This window comes from Mustelus asterias, chromosome 16 (assembly GCF_964213995.1).
Source record: "Mustelus asterias chromosome 16, sMusAst1.hap1.1, whole genome shotgun sequence".
NCBI lineage: Eukaryota > Metazoa > Chordata > Chondrichthyes > Carcharhiniformes > Triakidae > Mustelus > Mustelus asterias.
Window position 1 is genome coordinate 99517104 of NC_135816.1, and position 13619 is coordinate 99530722.

General features: G+C 46.9%; 2 non-coding genes across 2 annotated transcripts; one reads left to right on the forward strand and one right to left on the reverse strand.

The window, feature by feature from the left end:
* Window positions 1–5521: 5521 nt before the first annotated feature.
* trnat-agu (transfer RNA threonine (anticodon AGU)) lies at window positions 5522–5595 on the reverse strand. The gene has a single exon. It is a non-coding gene; the product is annotated as a tRNA-Thr (tRNA).
* Window positions 5596–6192: 597 nt separating this feature from the next.
* trnav-cac (transfer RNA valine (anticodon CAC)) lies at window positions 6193–6265 on the forward strand. Its single transcript has one exon. It is a non-coding gene; the product is annotated as a tRNA-Val (tRNA).
* The last annotated feature ends 7354 nt before the right edge of the window (window positions 6266–13619 follow it).

The window sequence follows — 13619 nt, forward strand, 5'->3', positions numbered from 1 at the left end:
CTCTCGCATCTCAATCAGGGCCACAGGGAAACTTTGATTTTAGTTTCACTGGAGTTTAGAATAGTGAGAGAGAATCTCATAGAAACTTATAAAATTCTAACTGTGTTCGACAGGGTAGATTCAGAAAAGGTGGAAGGGCATGTTAGTTGGTGAAAAAGGCCAATTGAGGCACAGTTTACACAAGCAGGAAAGTCATGTTGGAGATGTATATTGAATTTGATGATCAGCCGTGTGTAATAAATTCACAGAGGCAGAAGTCCCTTCATCAGAATGCCTTTATTCACAATTCCAACAGCAGTATACAGAGTTCTGTCAGTTAGCAGTCTACCTTCAGGAGTGCAGAGGAACACTCCAAGTTGTATATAAAGTAAAGTCGACCTAATCTCTCCCTCTGCTTCGTTTCCCCGCAGTCGCTCCCTCTGCTTCGTCTCCCTGCAGTATCTCCCTCTGCATCGTCTCCCTGCCATCTCTCCCCCTGCACCGTCTCTTCCTCTGCATTGATTTTCCACAGATCCGCAGCCTCTCCTTCTGCATTGTGTCCCCGCAGTGGGCCCGTGCTGAATGGGATAGACTTGGAACAGTGCTGTACAACAAACAGATTTTAAAGCAGTGCCGTAATCTGTTTAGTGTATCGCACCGTTTAAACACTGCCATATACTAAATAGAGATCTTAAAGCCATAGCTAAATATAATGTCTTTGGTGTACGGCACCGTTTGAAATGTCTTTAGTGTACGGCACTGTTTGAAATGTCTTTAGTGTACGGCACTGTCTGAAATGTCTTTAGTGTACGGCACTGTTTGAAATGTCTTTAGTGTACGGCACTGTTTGAAATGTCTTTAGTGTACGGCACTGTTTGAAATGTCTTTAGTGTACGGCACTGTTTGAAATGTCTTTAGTGTACGGCACTGTCTGAAATGTCTTTAGTGTACGGCACTGTTTGAAATGTATTTAGTGTACGGCACTGTTTGAAATGTATTTAGTGTACGGCACCGTTTGAAATGTCTCAGTATGGCACTGTTCCAAGTCTATCCCATTTAGCATGGGCCCATCTCCCCGCAGTCTCGCCCTCTGCGTCGTCTCCCCGCAGTCTCTCCCTCTGCACCGTCTCCCCGCAGTCTCTCCCTCTGCGTCGTCTCCCCGCAGTCTCTCCCTCTGCGCCGTCTCCCCGCCCTGCTGCCTTCCCCAGTCTGGTCTACATGTGACTCAGAGCCAAGGCAATGTGATTGATTCTCAGAGAGCGCGGATCCCCCCTAATAACCACCCGGATCCCTGAGGACAGCGCAATGGGACACTCCTAATAAGGGCACAGGGCCCACCCCTGATGACAGCACAATGGACACTCCTAATGAGGACACAGGGCCCACCCCTTGATGACAGCACAATGGACACTCCTAATAAGGGCACAGGGCCCACCCCCTGATGACAGCACAATGGACACTCCTAATAAGGAAACAAGGCCCACCCCCTGATGACAGCTCAATGGACACTCCTAATAAGGACACAGGGTCCACCCCCCTGGTGAAGACAAAGTCCCTCTCTCAGATGACGGCTAGGCCCCGCCCTCTGACGACGTCACGGGGCCAATCATTGAGCAGGGGGCGGGGTTTGAGTCCCTCCCGCGCTGCGCATGTGCAGGCTGCACTGACTGAGTGCATGGCATGCGCTTTGCTGCCCTTTCAGTGGCTGAGGGGAGAATGGAGAAAGCTGCAAAGATTAATGGAAGGGCAGAATATTGGGAGCAGCTTAGAATGCAGCAAAGGATGTGGAAAAATAATTCCCCAGGGAAAAACTGCAGCATGAGAGATAAGTGGGAAATATTTTAAATCCAGACAGTAAAAGCAGCAAACAGGAAGAGAGAGTAGAGAAAAGCAATGTGTGTGAGTGAGTGAGATTGGGGAATTAATAATGGGAAACAAGCAGACTGGACACTGAAGAATGATATTGTGTCTCTCTGGGCACAGGCGCGGGCTGGGAAGTTGTGAACACTCCCTGATTTTCAATGTGAGAAACACTCACCTTGCGAGTGAATCAGAAAGTGAGTTTGCTGCGCGTTCTCGGGGTAAATCTCACGGGATAAAAGGTGAGCTCGCTAGGTGGGTGGAGAACTGGCTTAGCCATAGAAGACAGAGGGTAGCAGTGGAGGGGTCTTTTTCCGGTTGGAGGTCTGTGTCTTGTGGTGTTCCGCAGGGCTCTGTACTGGAACCTCTGCTGTTTGTTATATAAATGATTTGGAGGAAGATGTAGCTGGTCTGATTAGTAAGTTTGCGGATGACACAAAGATTGCTGGAGTTGTGGATAGTGAGGAACATTGTCAGAGAATACAGCAGGAAATAGATAGGCTGGAACATTGGGCGGAGAAATGGCAGATGGAATTTAATCCAGATAAATGTGAAGTGATGCATTTCGGTAGATCTAATGTAAGAGGGAGCTATACAATAAATGGCAGAACCATCAGGAGTATAGACACACAGAGGGACCTGGGTGTACAAGTCCACAGATCCTTAAAGGTGGCAGCACAAGTGGAGAGGGTGGTGAAGAAGGCATATGGCATGCTTGCCTTTATTGGACAGGGCATAGAATATAAAAGTTGGCATATGATGTTGCAGCTGTATAGAACGTTGGTTAGGCCACATTTGGAATACTGCGACCAGTTCTGGTCGCCACACTACCAGAAGGACGTGGAGGCTTTGGAGAGAGTACAGAAAAGGTTTACCAGGATGTTGCCTGGTATGGAGGGTCTTAGCTATAAGGAGAGATTGGGTAAACTGGGGTTGTTCTCCCTGGAAAGACGGAGGATGAGGGGCGACCTAATAGAGGTGTATAAAATTATGAAGGGCATAGATAGGGTGAACAGTGGGAAGCTTTTTCCCAGGTCGGAGGTGATGAACACAAGGGGTCACAGGTTCAAGGTGAGGGGGTCAAGGTTCAACACAGATGTCAGGGGGACGTATTTTACACAGAGGTGGTGGGGGCCTGGAATGCACTGCCAAGCAAGGTGATTGAGGCGGACACACTGGGATCATTTAAGACATATCTAGATAACAACATGAACAGACTGGGAATAGAGGGATACAAAAGAATGGTCTAGTTGGGCACATGAGCGGAGCAGGCTTGGAGGGCTGAAGGGCCTATTCCTGTGCTGTATTGTGCTTTGTTCGTTGTAATTTAGCACGGCCAATCCACCCAACCTGTCCTGTTGGTCATTCTTCATGTGAAACTATTTCAGTCTCAGTTTCCAGCGGTGTTGAAGGTTCTTCAGAAGCAGCAGCTGAATTTGTCTTTGTGGTCAGTCTCTGTTCAGGTGTTTCGCTATTTAACATTTCTGATGTCAATATTTCTGCTGAAGCTTCAGTGATTTCACTTCTTGAGGCTAATATCTGGTCAGTTTGATCTGGCCAAACTCTCTCATCAGCTGTCTGTACGGTGTAAGATATTGGACCTGTTTTTGCTCAGATAACAGCGGATGTCATTTTCCATTGGTCGTGTAGCTTGTTGCTTGTACTCATTCTCCTGGAATAAATACTCACCTTTTAGAGTTGTGTTCTCTCCCAGCGATCAAGTGAAGAATTTGTACTCAATGTATTTTGTACCTGAAGGGAAAGGGTTAATGTTTTTGTACTCAATGTATTTTGTACCTGAAGGGAAAGGGTTAATGTTTTTGTACTCAATGTATTTTGTACCTGAAGGGAAAGGGTTAATGTTTTTGTACTCAATGTATTTTGTACCTGAAGGGAAAGGGTTAATGTTTTTGTACTCAATGTATTTTGTACCTGAAGGGAAAGGGTTAATGTTTTTGTACTCAATGTATTTTGTACCTGAAGGGAAAGGGTTAATGTATTTTGTACCTAAAAGGTTGAACTTTGTACTTAGAATGTATCACAAGCATAACCCTTCATTGTGGCTAATCCCCTTGTTTATACTGCTTCTGACATTAATACAAGTTAACTTTTATTCTTATAACAATAGTCAAATGTAAATGTAAATGTGAATGTGTTTGCAGACATGCAAGTCTTACCTTTTCTCCAGGCTTGCGTGGTCAATGAAAACGGAAGAAAGCATTACAAGGTGTGGAGCATGATAACAGCCGTTTAAAGGAGGACTCCCGCTGGGCCAGCTACAAGTGTGTCGGTAACTTCAAAGGGAGGGCCGTGGAAGAGCAGGAAACCTCAGACTGTATCATAACTACAGCTGCCAGAGAACGGCTGCTTCGTGATCAAGGACTGTTGTATGGACTTTGATTCATGACCAAACCAGTGTTTGTGTCGTGACTGGTGCTGGGAGCCATAATGTATATATATCCCCACTTTTCTGTGTTCAGGGAGAACTTTGGCTTCCGCTTTCAAGGGGTCAGGTTCACCCGCAAGCTTGTGAGAATAAAGCCTACTCTATTTTGACTCATACCAGCCTCAGAGGTATTATTTTTACCGACAAGAGGCACTCACTCAATACTGACCCTCTGACAGTGCGGCACTCCCTCAGTACTGACCCTCTGACAGTGCGGCACTCCCTCAGCACTGAACCTCTGACAGTGCAGCACTCCCTCAGTACTGACCCTCTGACAGTGCAGCACTCCCTCGGCACTGACTCTCTGACAGTGCAGCACTCCCTCAGCACTGACCCTCTGAAAGTGCAGCACTCCCTCAGCACTGATCCTCTGACAGTGCAGCAGTCCCTCAAAACTGACCCTCTGACAGTGCGGCACTCCCTCAGCACTGACCCTCTGACAGTGCAGCACTCCCTCAGCACTGATCCTCTGACAGTGCAGCAGTCCCTCAAAACTGACCCTCTGACAGTGCAGCTCTCCCTCATTACTGACCCTCTGACAGTGAAGCACTCCCTCAGCACTGACCCTCTGACAGTGCAGCACTCCCACAGTACTGACCCTCTGACAGTGCAGCACTCCCTCAGCACTGATCCTCTGACAGTGCAGCGCCCCCTGAGCACTGACCCCCTGACAGTGCGGCACTCACTCAATACTGACCCTCTGAAAGAGCAGCTCTCCCTCAGTACTGACCCTCTGACAGTACACCACTCCCTCTGTACTGACCCTCTGACAGTGCAGCACTCCCTCAGCACTGACCCTCTGACAGTGCAGCACTCCCTCAGCACTGACCCTCTGACAGTGAAGCACTAACTCAGTACTGACCCTCTGACAGTGTGGCACTCCCTCAGTACTGACTCTTTGACAGTGCCGCACTCCCTCAGTACTGACCCTCTGACAGTGCAGCACTCCCTCAATACTGACCCTCTGACAGTGCAGCACTCCCTCAGCACTGACCCTCTGACAGTGCAGCACTCCCTCAGTACTGACCCTCTGACAGTGCGGCACTCCCTCAGTACTGACCCTCTGACAGTGCGGCACTCCCTCAGCACTGACCCTCTGACAGTGCGGCACTCCCTCAGTACTGACCCTCTGACAGTGCGGCACTCCCTCAGTACTGATTCTCTGACAGTGCAGCACTCCCCTCAGCACTGACCCAAGAGTGAATTTCTCAGAGTTGCAAAATGTAACATACACAAAGGCACCGCTGAGATTTGAACTCAGGATCTCCTGTTTACTAGACAGGCTCTTTAACCAACTAAACCACGGCACCGACAGAAAACTTCAACCAATGTTATAATTTGTGATAAAATTAAAAGCAAAATCCTGTGGATGCTGCAACCTGAAACCATCTGGTCCTTCGAGCCTGCTTCACTATTTACTAAGGCCATGGCTGATCCCTTTCTGTTGGCTTCCACATTCTCCATATTCCCCTCCCTCTCCCCGATAATCTTTAATTCTCTCACTCAACAAATATCTAACTCCCTCCGCCAGGAAAATATTCAGTGACCCCGTCCTCCAGCACCTTCTGAGGCAGAGTTTAAAAGTGGCACAAGCCTCTGCCAGAAAATAAATCTAATCATCTCTTGTCCTAAAAGGGCGCCCCCTAGTGTTCAAACAGCGCCCCCTTGTTTTGGCCTCACCCACAAGAGGAAACATCTTTTCCACCTCCACCTTCCCAAGACCGTTCAGCATCTTAGAAACTTTAATCCAGTCACCCCTTCACTTTCCTAAACTCCAGCTGAAAGAAGCCCAGTCTGTCCAATCCAACCTCATGAGAAAACCCGCTCATTCCAAGGAGCAATCCAGTAACCACCCACCGCCCCCCCACCCTGAACTGCCTCCAACTTATTTACATTCACAGTCATGTGGTTCCATAGTGTAGTGGTTATCACGTCTGCCTCACACGCAGAAGGTCCTGGGTTCGAAGCCCAGTGGAGCCAGTGGTATTTTGTTCCTATTCTCAGAGAGCAGTGGAACTGCCTTGAACTCGCCGCTCTTTCACAGTGACTTGTCCTTTGAATGGTCGGATGCTAACAAGTGCAGAGGACCCGCGAGACTTGGGGTTCATGTCCACAGATCCCTGAAGGCAGCAGGACAGGTCGATCATGTGGTTGACAAGGCATATAGGTTACTTGTCTTTGTAACCGAGACGCAGAATATCAGAGCAGAGAGGCGATGATGGAGCTGTATAAAATGTCTGAAGGCCAAAGACTGAAACAATGACCCTTCAAACCTGGGGAACAGCTGCTCCTGATCCACTCTGTCCGTGCCCCTCATAATCTTGTACCCCTCAATCAGGTCGCCCCTCAGTCTTCTCTGCTTCAACAAAAATAATCCAAGCTTCCGCAACCTCTCTTCATAACTTAAATTCTCCATCCCAGGTAGCATCCTGGGGAATCTCCTCTGCATCCTCTCCAGTACAATCACATCCTTCCTAAAATGTGGTGCCCAGAACTGCACACAGTGCTCCAGCTGTGGCCTCACCAAAGTTCGATACAACTCCAACATGACTTCAACACAAACAGAAAATGCTGGAAAATCTCAGCAGGTCTGACAGCATCTGTGGGGAGAGAATCGAGCCAACGTTTGGAGTCTGGATGACCCTTGGTCAGAGCTGAGAGCGCAGAGAATCAGCGGAGATTCATACTGTGAGGGTGGGAGGGATGGAATGGGACAACAGGAATTGAAATGAGGAGACAGAAGGCTGAGAAGGTGCTAGAAAGTGTCCATTAATGATCAGAATGTGTGAATGGCAGAAAAGAGATGCAGATTGTTAAAGGACTGCCCGAGGAATGTGGCAGTTGCCCTGAAAGGGGGAGGGGGGGGGGCAAGAAGGAGAGCTGGAATGGAAAGTGGGAAAATGGAGGTGGGAAAGAAGCAAATTCGTGTGTTTCCCAACCGGAAACCATGGATGAACAGGGATATCCACTGCTTGCTGAAGTTCCAGATCTGAGGTGTTCAAGTCAGGCGACACTGACCTGAAAGCCAGATACGATCTAAGGAGATACATCAAAGATGCCAAAAGACAATACGGGAACAGGCTAGAGTCCCAGGCTAGCCACACCGACCCCTGCCGACTATGGCAAGGTCTGCAAGACATAACAGGCTACAAGGTGAAGGCATGTAAAATCGCCGGCTCCAACGCACCCCTCCCTGATGAGCTCAATGCATTCTACGTCCGTTTTGAGCAAGAGGTCAGTGAGAGCATGCCCTCCACCCTGGAAGCCCTGGATGAACCTGTATCTGGGGTCACCATTGCAGATGTTGGAGCAGCTTTCTCGAAGGTCAACCCACGGAAAGCGACTGGCCCGGATGGGGTACCCGGATGAGAACTCAGATCCTGCGCTGATCAGCTGGTGGGGGTATTCACAGACATCTTCAACCTCTCTTTACCCAGCACTCTGAGGTCCCTATCTGCTTCAAGAAGATGACCATCATCCCGGTACGTAAGAAAAACCAAGCAGCGTGCCTTAATGACTATCGGCCGGTGGCTCTGACATCTATCATTATGAAGTGCTTCGAAAGGTTAGTCACGACACGAATCAATCCCAGCCTCCCAGACTGCCTGGATCCACTACAGTTTGCCTACTGCCACAACAGGTCCACAGCAGACGCCATTTCCCTGGCCCTGCACTCAACCCTGGAACACCTCGATAACAAGGACACCTATGTCAGACTCCTATTTATTGACTACAGCTCAGTCTTCAACACTATTACTCCCACGAAACTCATCTCCAAACTCCATGGCCTGGGCCTCGGCACCTCCCTCTGCGACTGGATCCTGAACTTCCCAACTCACAGACCACAATCAGTAAGGATAGGCAACAACACCTCCTCCACGATAATCCTCAACACCGGTGCCCCACAAGGCTGTGTTCTCAGTCCCCTATTATACTCTTTGTACATGTATGACTGTGTGGCCAAATTCCCCTCCAACACGATTTTCAAGTTTGCTGACGACACCACCGTAGTGGGTCAGATCTCAAACAATGACGAGACAGAGTACAGGAATGAGGTAGAGAATCTGGTGAACTGGTGCGGCAACAATAATCTCTCCCTCAATGTCAACAAAATGAAGGAGATTGTCATCGACTTCAGGAAGCGTAAAGAAGAACATGCCCCTGTCTACATCAACGGGATGAAGTAGAAAGGGCTGAGAGTTTCAGGTGTCCAGATCACCAACAACCTGTCCTGGTCCCCCCCATGCCGACATTCTCGTTAAAGAAAGCCCCACCAACACCTCTACTTTCTCAGGAGGCTAAGGAAATTTGGCATGTCAGCTACGACTCTCACCAACTTTTACAGATGCACCATGGAAAGCACTCTTTCTGGTTGTATCACAGCTTGGTCTGGCTCCTGCTCTGCCCAAGACCGCAAGCAACTACAAAATGTAGTGAATGTAGCCCAATCCATCACGCAAACCAGCCTCCCATCCATTGACTCTGTCTACACTTCCCGCTGCCTCGGAAAAGCAGCCAGCATAATTAAGGACCCCACGCACCCCGGACATTCTCTCTTCCACCTTCTTCCGTCGGGAAAAATATACAAAAGTCTGAGGTCTCGTAACAATTGATTCAAGAACATCTTTTACCTGCTGCTGTCAGACTTTTGAATGTACCTACCCTGCATTAAGTTGATCTTTCTCTGCACCCAAGCTATGACTGTAACACTACATTCTGCACTCTCTCGTTTCCTTCTCTGTTAACAGTATGCTTTGTCTGTACAGCGTGCAAGAAACAATACTTTTCACTGTATGTTAATACATGTGACAATAATGAATCAAATCCAATAAAATAAAATTGATGAATAGGATGAAACAAAATGAAATAAAATCAATGGAAATGGGGTGAAGGTGGAGGAGAGAGTTCATGCTCTGAAGTTGTTGAACTCAATGTTGAGTCCAGAAGGCTGTAAAGTGCCCAATCGGAAGATGAGGTGCTGTTTCTCCAGTTTGCGTTCACTGGAACATTGCAAAAGGCCAAGGACGGACATGTGGACAGGAGAGCAGGGTGGTGTGTTGAAGCAGCAAGCGACAGGAAGGTTAGGGTCCTGTGTGCGGACGGAGCGAAGGTGCTCAGCAAAGCGGTCACCCAGTCTCCGTTTGGTCTCTCCGATGTAGAGTCGAGCGCATTGGGAGCAGCGAATGCAATAGACCAGATTGAAGGAGGAGCTCTTGCTGAATCTCCGCTGATTCTCTGTGCCCACAGCTCTGACGAATGGTCATCCAGACTCCAAACGTTAGCTCGATTCTCTCCCCACAGATGCTGTCAGACCTGCTGAGATTTTCCAGCATTTTCTGCTTTTGTTTCAGATTCCAGCGTCCGCAGTATTTTGCTTTTATCCAACACGACTTCCCTGCTTTTGTAATCAATGTTGCGATTTATGAAGGCAAGTGCCCCATATGCACTTTTCCCCACTCTACTAACATGCCCCTGCGTCTTCAGAGATCTATTGAAAAACATGCCCAAATCTCTTTGTTCCACAGAATTTCCTCATGTCATGCTGTTCATTATCATAAAGAGAGAGGAAGGATCTAAAGAGGAGGATTTCATGCAGACCTTGTTCCGCCCAATCTGTTAAATACTCAGATAGGATTGAAGCTACGGTGAATTATTTGTCAAAGATGTCCATCTGAACAAAAGTCATGGTTAACAGTTTGAATATCAGTGGAGAGAGAAACAGAGTTCTAGTTGGGACAGAATAGACTCGTGCTTGATGGCCGGAGCAGACTCGATGTGTCAAAGGGACACTGTTTATGCTGTAGAATGCAGGACTGTAAAACTGCTGGTCCTCAGAGAGATGGTGATTCACTTTAAAAGGTACAACGTGAAATGTATAAACAGGTAGCACGGAGATTTTAACTCAGGAATATCAGCCTCCGAGACAAGCGCATTAACCAACTGAACCACGGGTGACTTACTGTTAGACTCATTATAGGAACGAGAGAGGAAGGATCTAAAGTGGAGGATTTCATGAGGTCCTTGTTCTGCCAAATCGATGAAATGCTCAGCACAATTTGACTTTTGGACATTTAGAAATTTACAACAAATAATCATCTTGACCTCAAAGTGGATAATATCACACTTCCCCACTCCCATTAAAAAATGAACTCTCCTTCAATCTCATCTGCTCTAACTCACTGTGAGAGAGCGGCTAGGTTGATGGAGGGAAAAGGTAAAGTGCTGGAATCCTGGAGAGTTCAGTTAGTTAATCATCAGACGTTTAATCTGAGGGTCCAGGGTTCAAGTCCCTGTTTGGGTGTTGCTTTTCTTCCACCCTGAACACAATTGTTTGAGATGTGCTTCAAAATAGATTAACAGATGTCCTTTAACAAATTCCTCACACACGATTGACAATTCCAAGAGTCGCCGGCAGCAACATTCATCCATTTTAATAGGTGCTTGATGGCCGGCGCAGACAGAATGGGCCTCTGGGCTTCTTTCCCTGCAATAGAACTGTGTGACGGGAAAGATGTGGCTTCTCAGAGTAGAAGTGATTTTGCTTTAAAATTGCACAGTACACAAAGGCACCACCGAGATTTGAACTCAGGATCTCCTGTTTAAGAAGCAAGCACTTTAACCAAATAAGCCACAGCACCAATTCTACACTGGAAACAGCAGTATTTCCAGTTCATCTGCCTGAAGACAGCGGGTGCAGGAAAAGGTAGGGACACCATTAGCTGTCGCGTTGCCATCAAATCGAAGGGTTGGTGATGAGGTTCACTTTAAGTTGCTGACTTTCATTTCTTTTGACCATTCTTGTAATTTTGTTGTTTCTTCTCCTGTGCCGGTTGCTAGAAAAACACTTTTTCAGAATCTTTTCAATCTCCTTGTTTGCCATGATGAATTCCCCACTCTCTCCCTCTAACACACATTGCTTTTGTCTCCTCTCTTCCTGTTTAATAGACTTGCTGAAGCTTTTAGAACCATAGAACATTACAGCTCAGAATCAGGCCTTTTGGCCCTTCTTGTCTGTGCCGAACCATTTTTCTGCCTCGTCCCACTGACCTGCACCTGGACCATATCCCTCCACACCCCTCTCATCCATGTACCTGTCCAAGTTTTTCTTAAATGTTAAAAGCATTTACCACTTTATCCGGCAGCTCATTCCACACTCCTACCACTCTCTGTGTGAAGAAGTCCCCACTAATATTCCCTTTAAACTTTTCCCCCTTCACACTTAACCCATGTCCTCTAGTTTTTTTTCTCCCCGAGCCTCAGTGGAAAAAGCCTGCTTGCATTCACTCTATCTATACCCATCAAAATCTTATACACCTCTATCAAATCTCCCCTCATTCTTCTACGCTCCAGGGAATAAAGTCCCAACCTATTCAATCTCTCTCTGTAACTCAGCTTCTCAAGTCCCAGCAACATCCTTGTGAACCTTCTCTGCACTCTTTCAACCTTATTTACATCCTTCCTGTAACTAGGTGACCAAAACTGTACACAATACTCTAAATTCGGCCTCACCAATGCCTTATATAACCTTACCATAACACTCCAACTTTTATACTCGATACTCCGATTCATAAAGGCCAATGTACCAAAGGCACTCTTTACGACCCTATCCACCTGTGACGTCACTTTTAGGGAATTCTGTACCTGTATTCCCAGATCCCTCTGTTCAACTGCACTCTTTAGTGTCCTACCATTTACCCTGTACGTTCTACTTTGGTTTGTCCTTCCAAAGTGCAATATCTCACACTTGTCTGCGTTAAATTCCATTTGCCATTTTTCAGCCCATTTTTCTAGTTGGTCCAAATCCATCTGCAAGCTTTGAATACCTTCCTCACTGTCCACTACACCTCCAATCTTTGTATCATCAGCAAATTTGCTGATCCAATTTACCAGATGATCATCCAGATCATTGATATAGATGACAAACAACAATGGACCCAGCACTGATCCCTGTGGCACACCACTAGTCACAGGCTTCCACTCAGAGAAGCAATCCTCCACAACCACTCTCTGGCTTCTTCCATTGAGCCAGTGTCTAATCCAATTTACCCCATGTATACCCAGCCACTGAACCTTCCTCACTAACCTCCCATGAGGGACCTTGTCAAAGGCCTTGCTGAAGTCCAGGTAGACAACATCCACCGCCTTCCCTTCATCCACTTTCCTGGCAACCTCCTCGAAAAACTCTAATAGCTTGGTCAAACATGACCTACCACGCACAAAGCCATGTTGACTCTCCCTAATAAGTCTCTGTCTATCCAAATATTTGTAGATCCTATCCCTTATCACACCTTCCAATAACTTGCCCACCACCGACGTCAAACTTACTGGCCTATAATTTCCCGGATTTCTTTTGGAACCTTTTTTAAACAACGGAACAACATGAGCCACCCTCCAATCATCCAGCACCTCCCCCATGAATACTGACATTTTAAATATGCCTGCCAGGGCCCCTGCAAGTTCAACACTAGCTTCCCTCAAGGTCCGTGGGAATACCCTGTCCGGTCCTGGGGATTTATCCACTCTGATTTGCCTCAAGACAGCAAGCACCACCTCCCCTTGAATCTGTATAGGTTCTCTGACCTCCCTACTTGTTTGCCTTATTCCCATAGACTCCATGCCAGTTTCCTTAGTAAATACGGATGCAAAAAATCCATTTAATATCTCCCCCATTTCTTTTGGTTCCATACATAGACGATCACTCTGATCTTCAAGAGGACCAATTTTATCCCTTACTATCCTTTTGCTCTTAATATACCTGCAGAATCTCTGAGGATTATCCTTCACCTTGTCTGCCAAAGCAACCTCATGTCTTCTTTTAGCCCTCCTGATTTCTTTCTCAAGTAGTTTCTTGCACTTTTTATACTCCTCAAGCATCTTATTTGCTCCCTGTTGCCTATACATGTCAGACATCTCTCTCTTCTTCTTTATCAGAGTTCCAATATCCCTCGAGGACCAAGGTTCCTTATTCTTATTCACTTTGCCTTTAATCCTGACAGGAACATACAAACTCTGCATTCTCAAAATTTCTCCTTTGAAGGCCTCCCACTTACCAATCACATCCTTGCCAGAGAACAGCCTGTCCCAATCCACGCTTTTTAGATCCTTTCTCATTTCTTCAAATTTGGCCTTTTCCCAGTTGAGAACCTCAACCCGAGGACCAGATCTATCTTTATCCATGATCAAGTTGAAACTAATAGCGTTGTGATCACTGGAACCAAAGTGTTCCCTGACTCACACCTCCGTCACTTGTCCTGACTCGTTTCCTAATGGGAGATCTAATATTGCATCCTCTCTCGTTGGTACCTCTAGACATTGATTTAGAAAATTTTCCTGA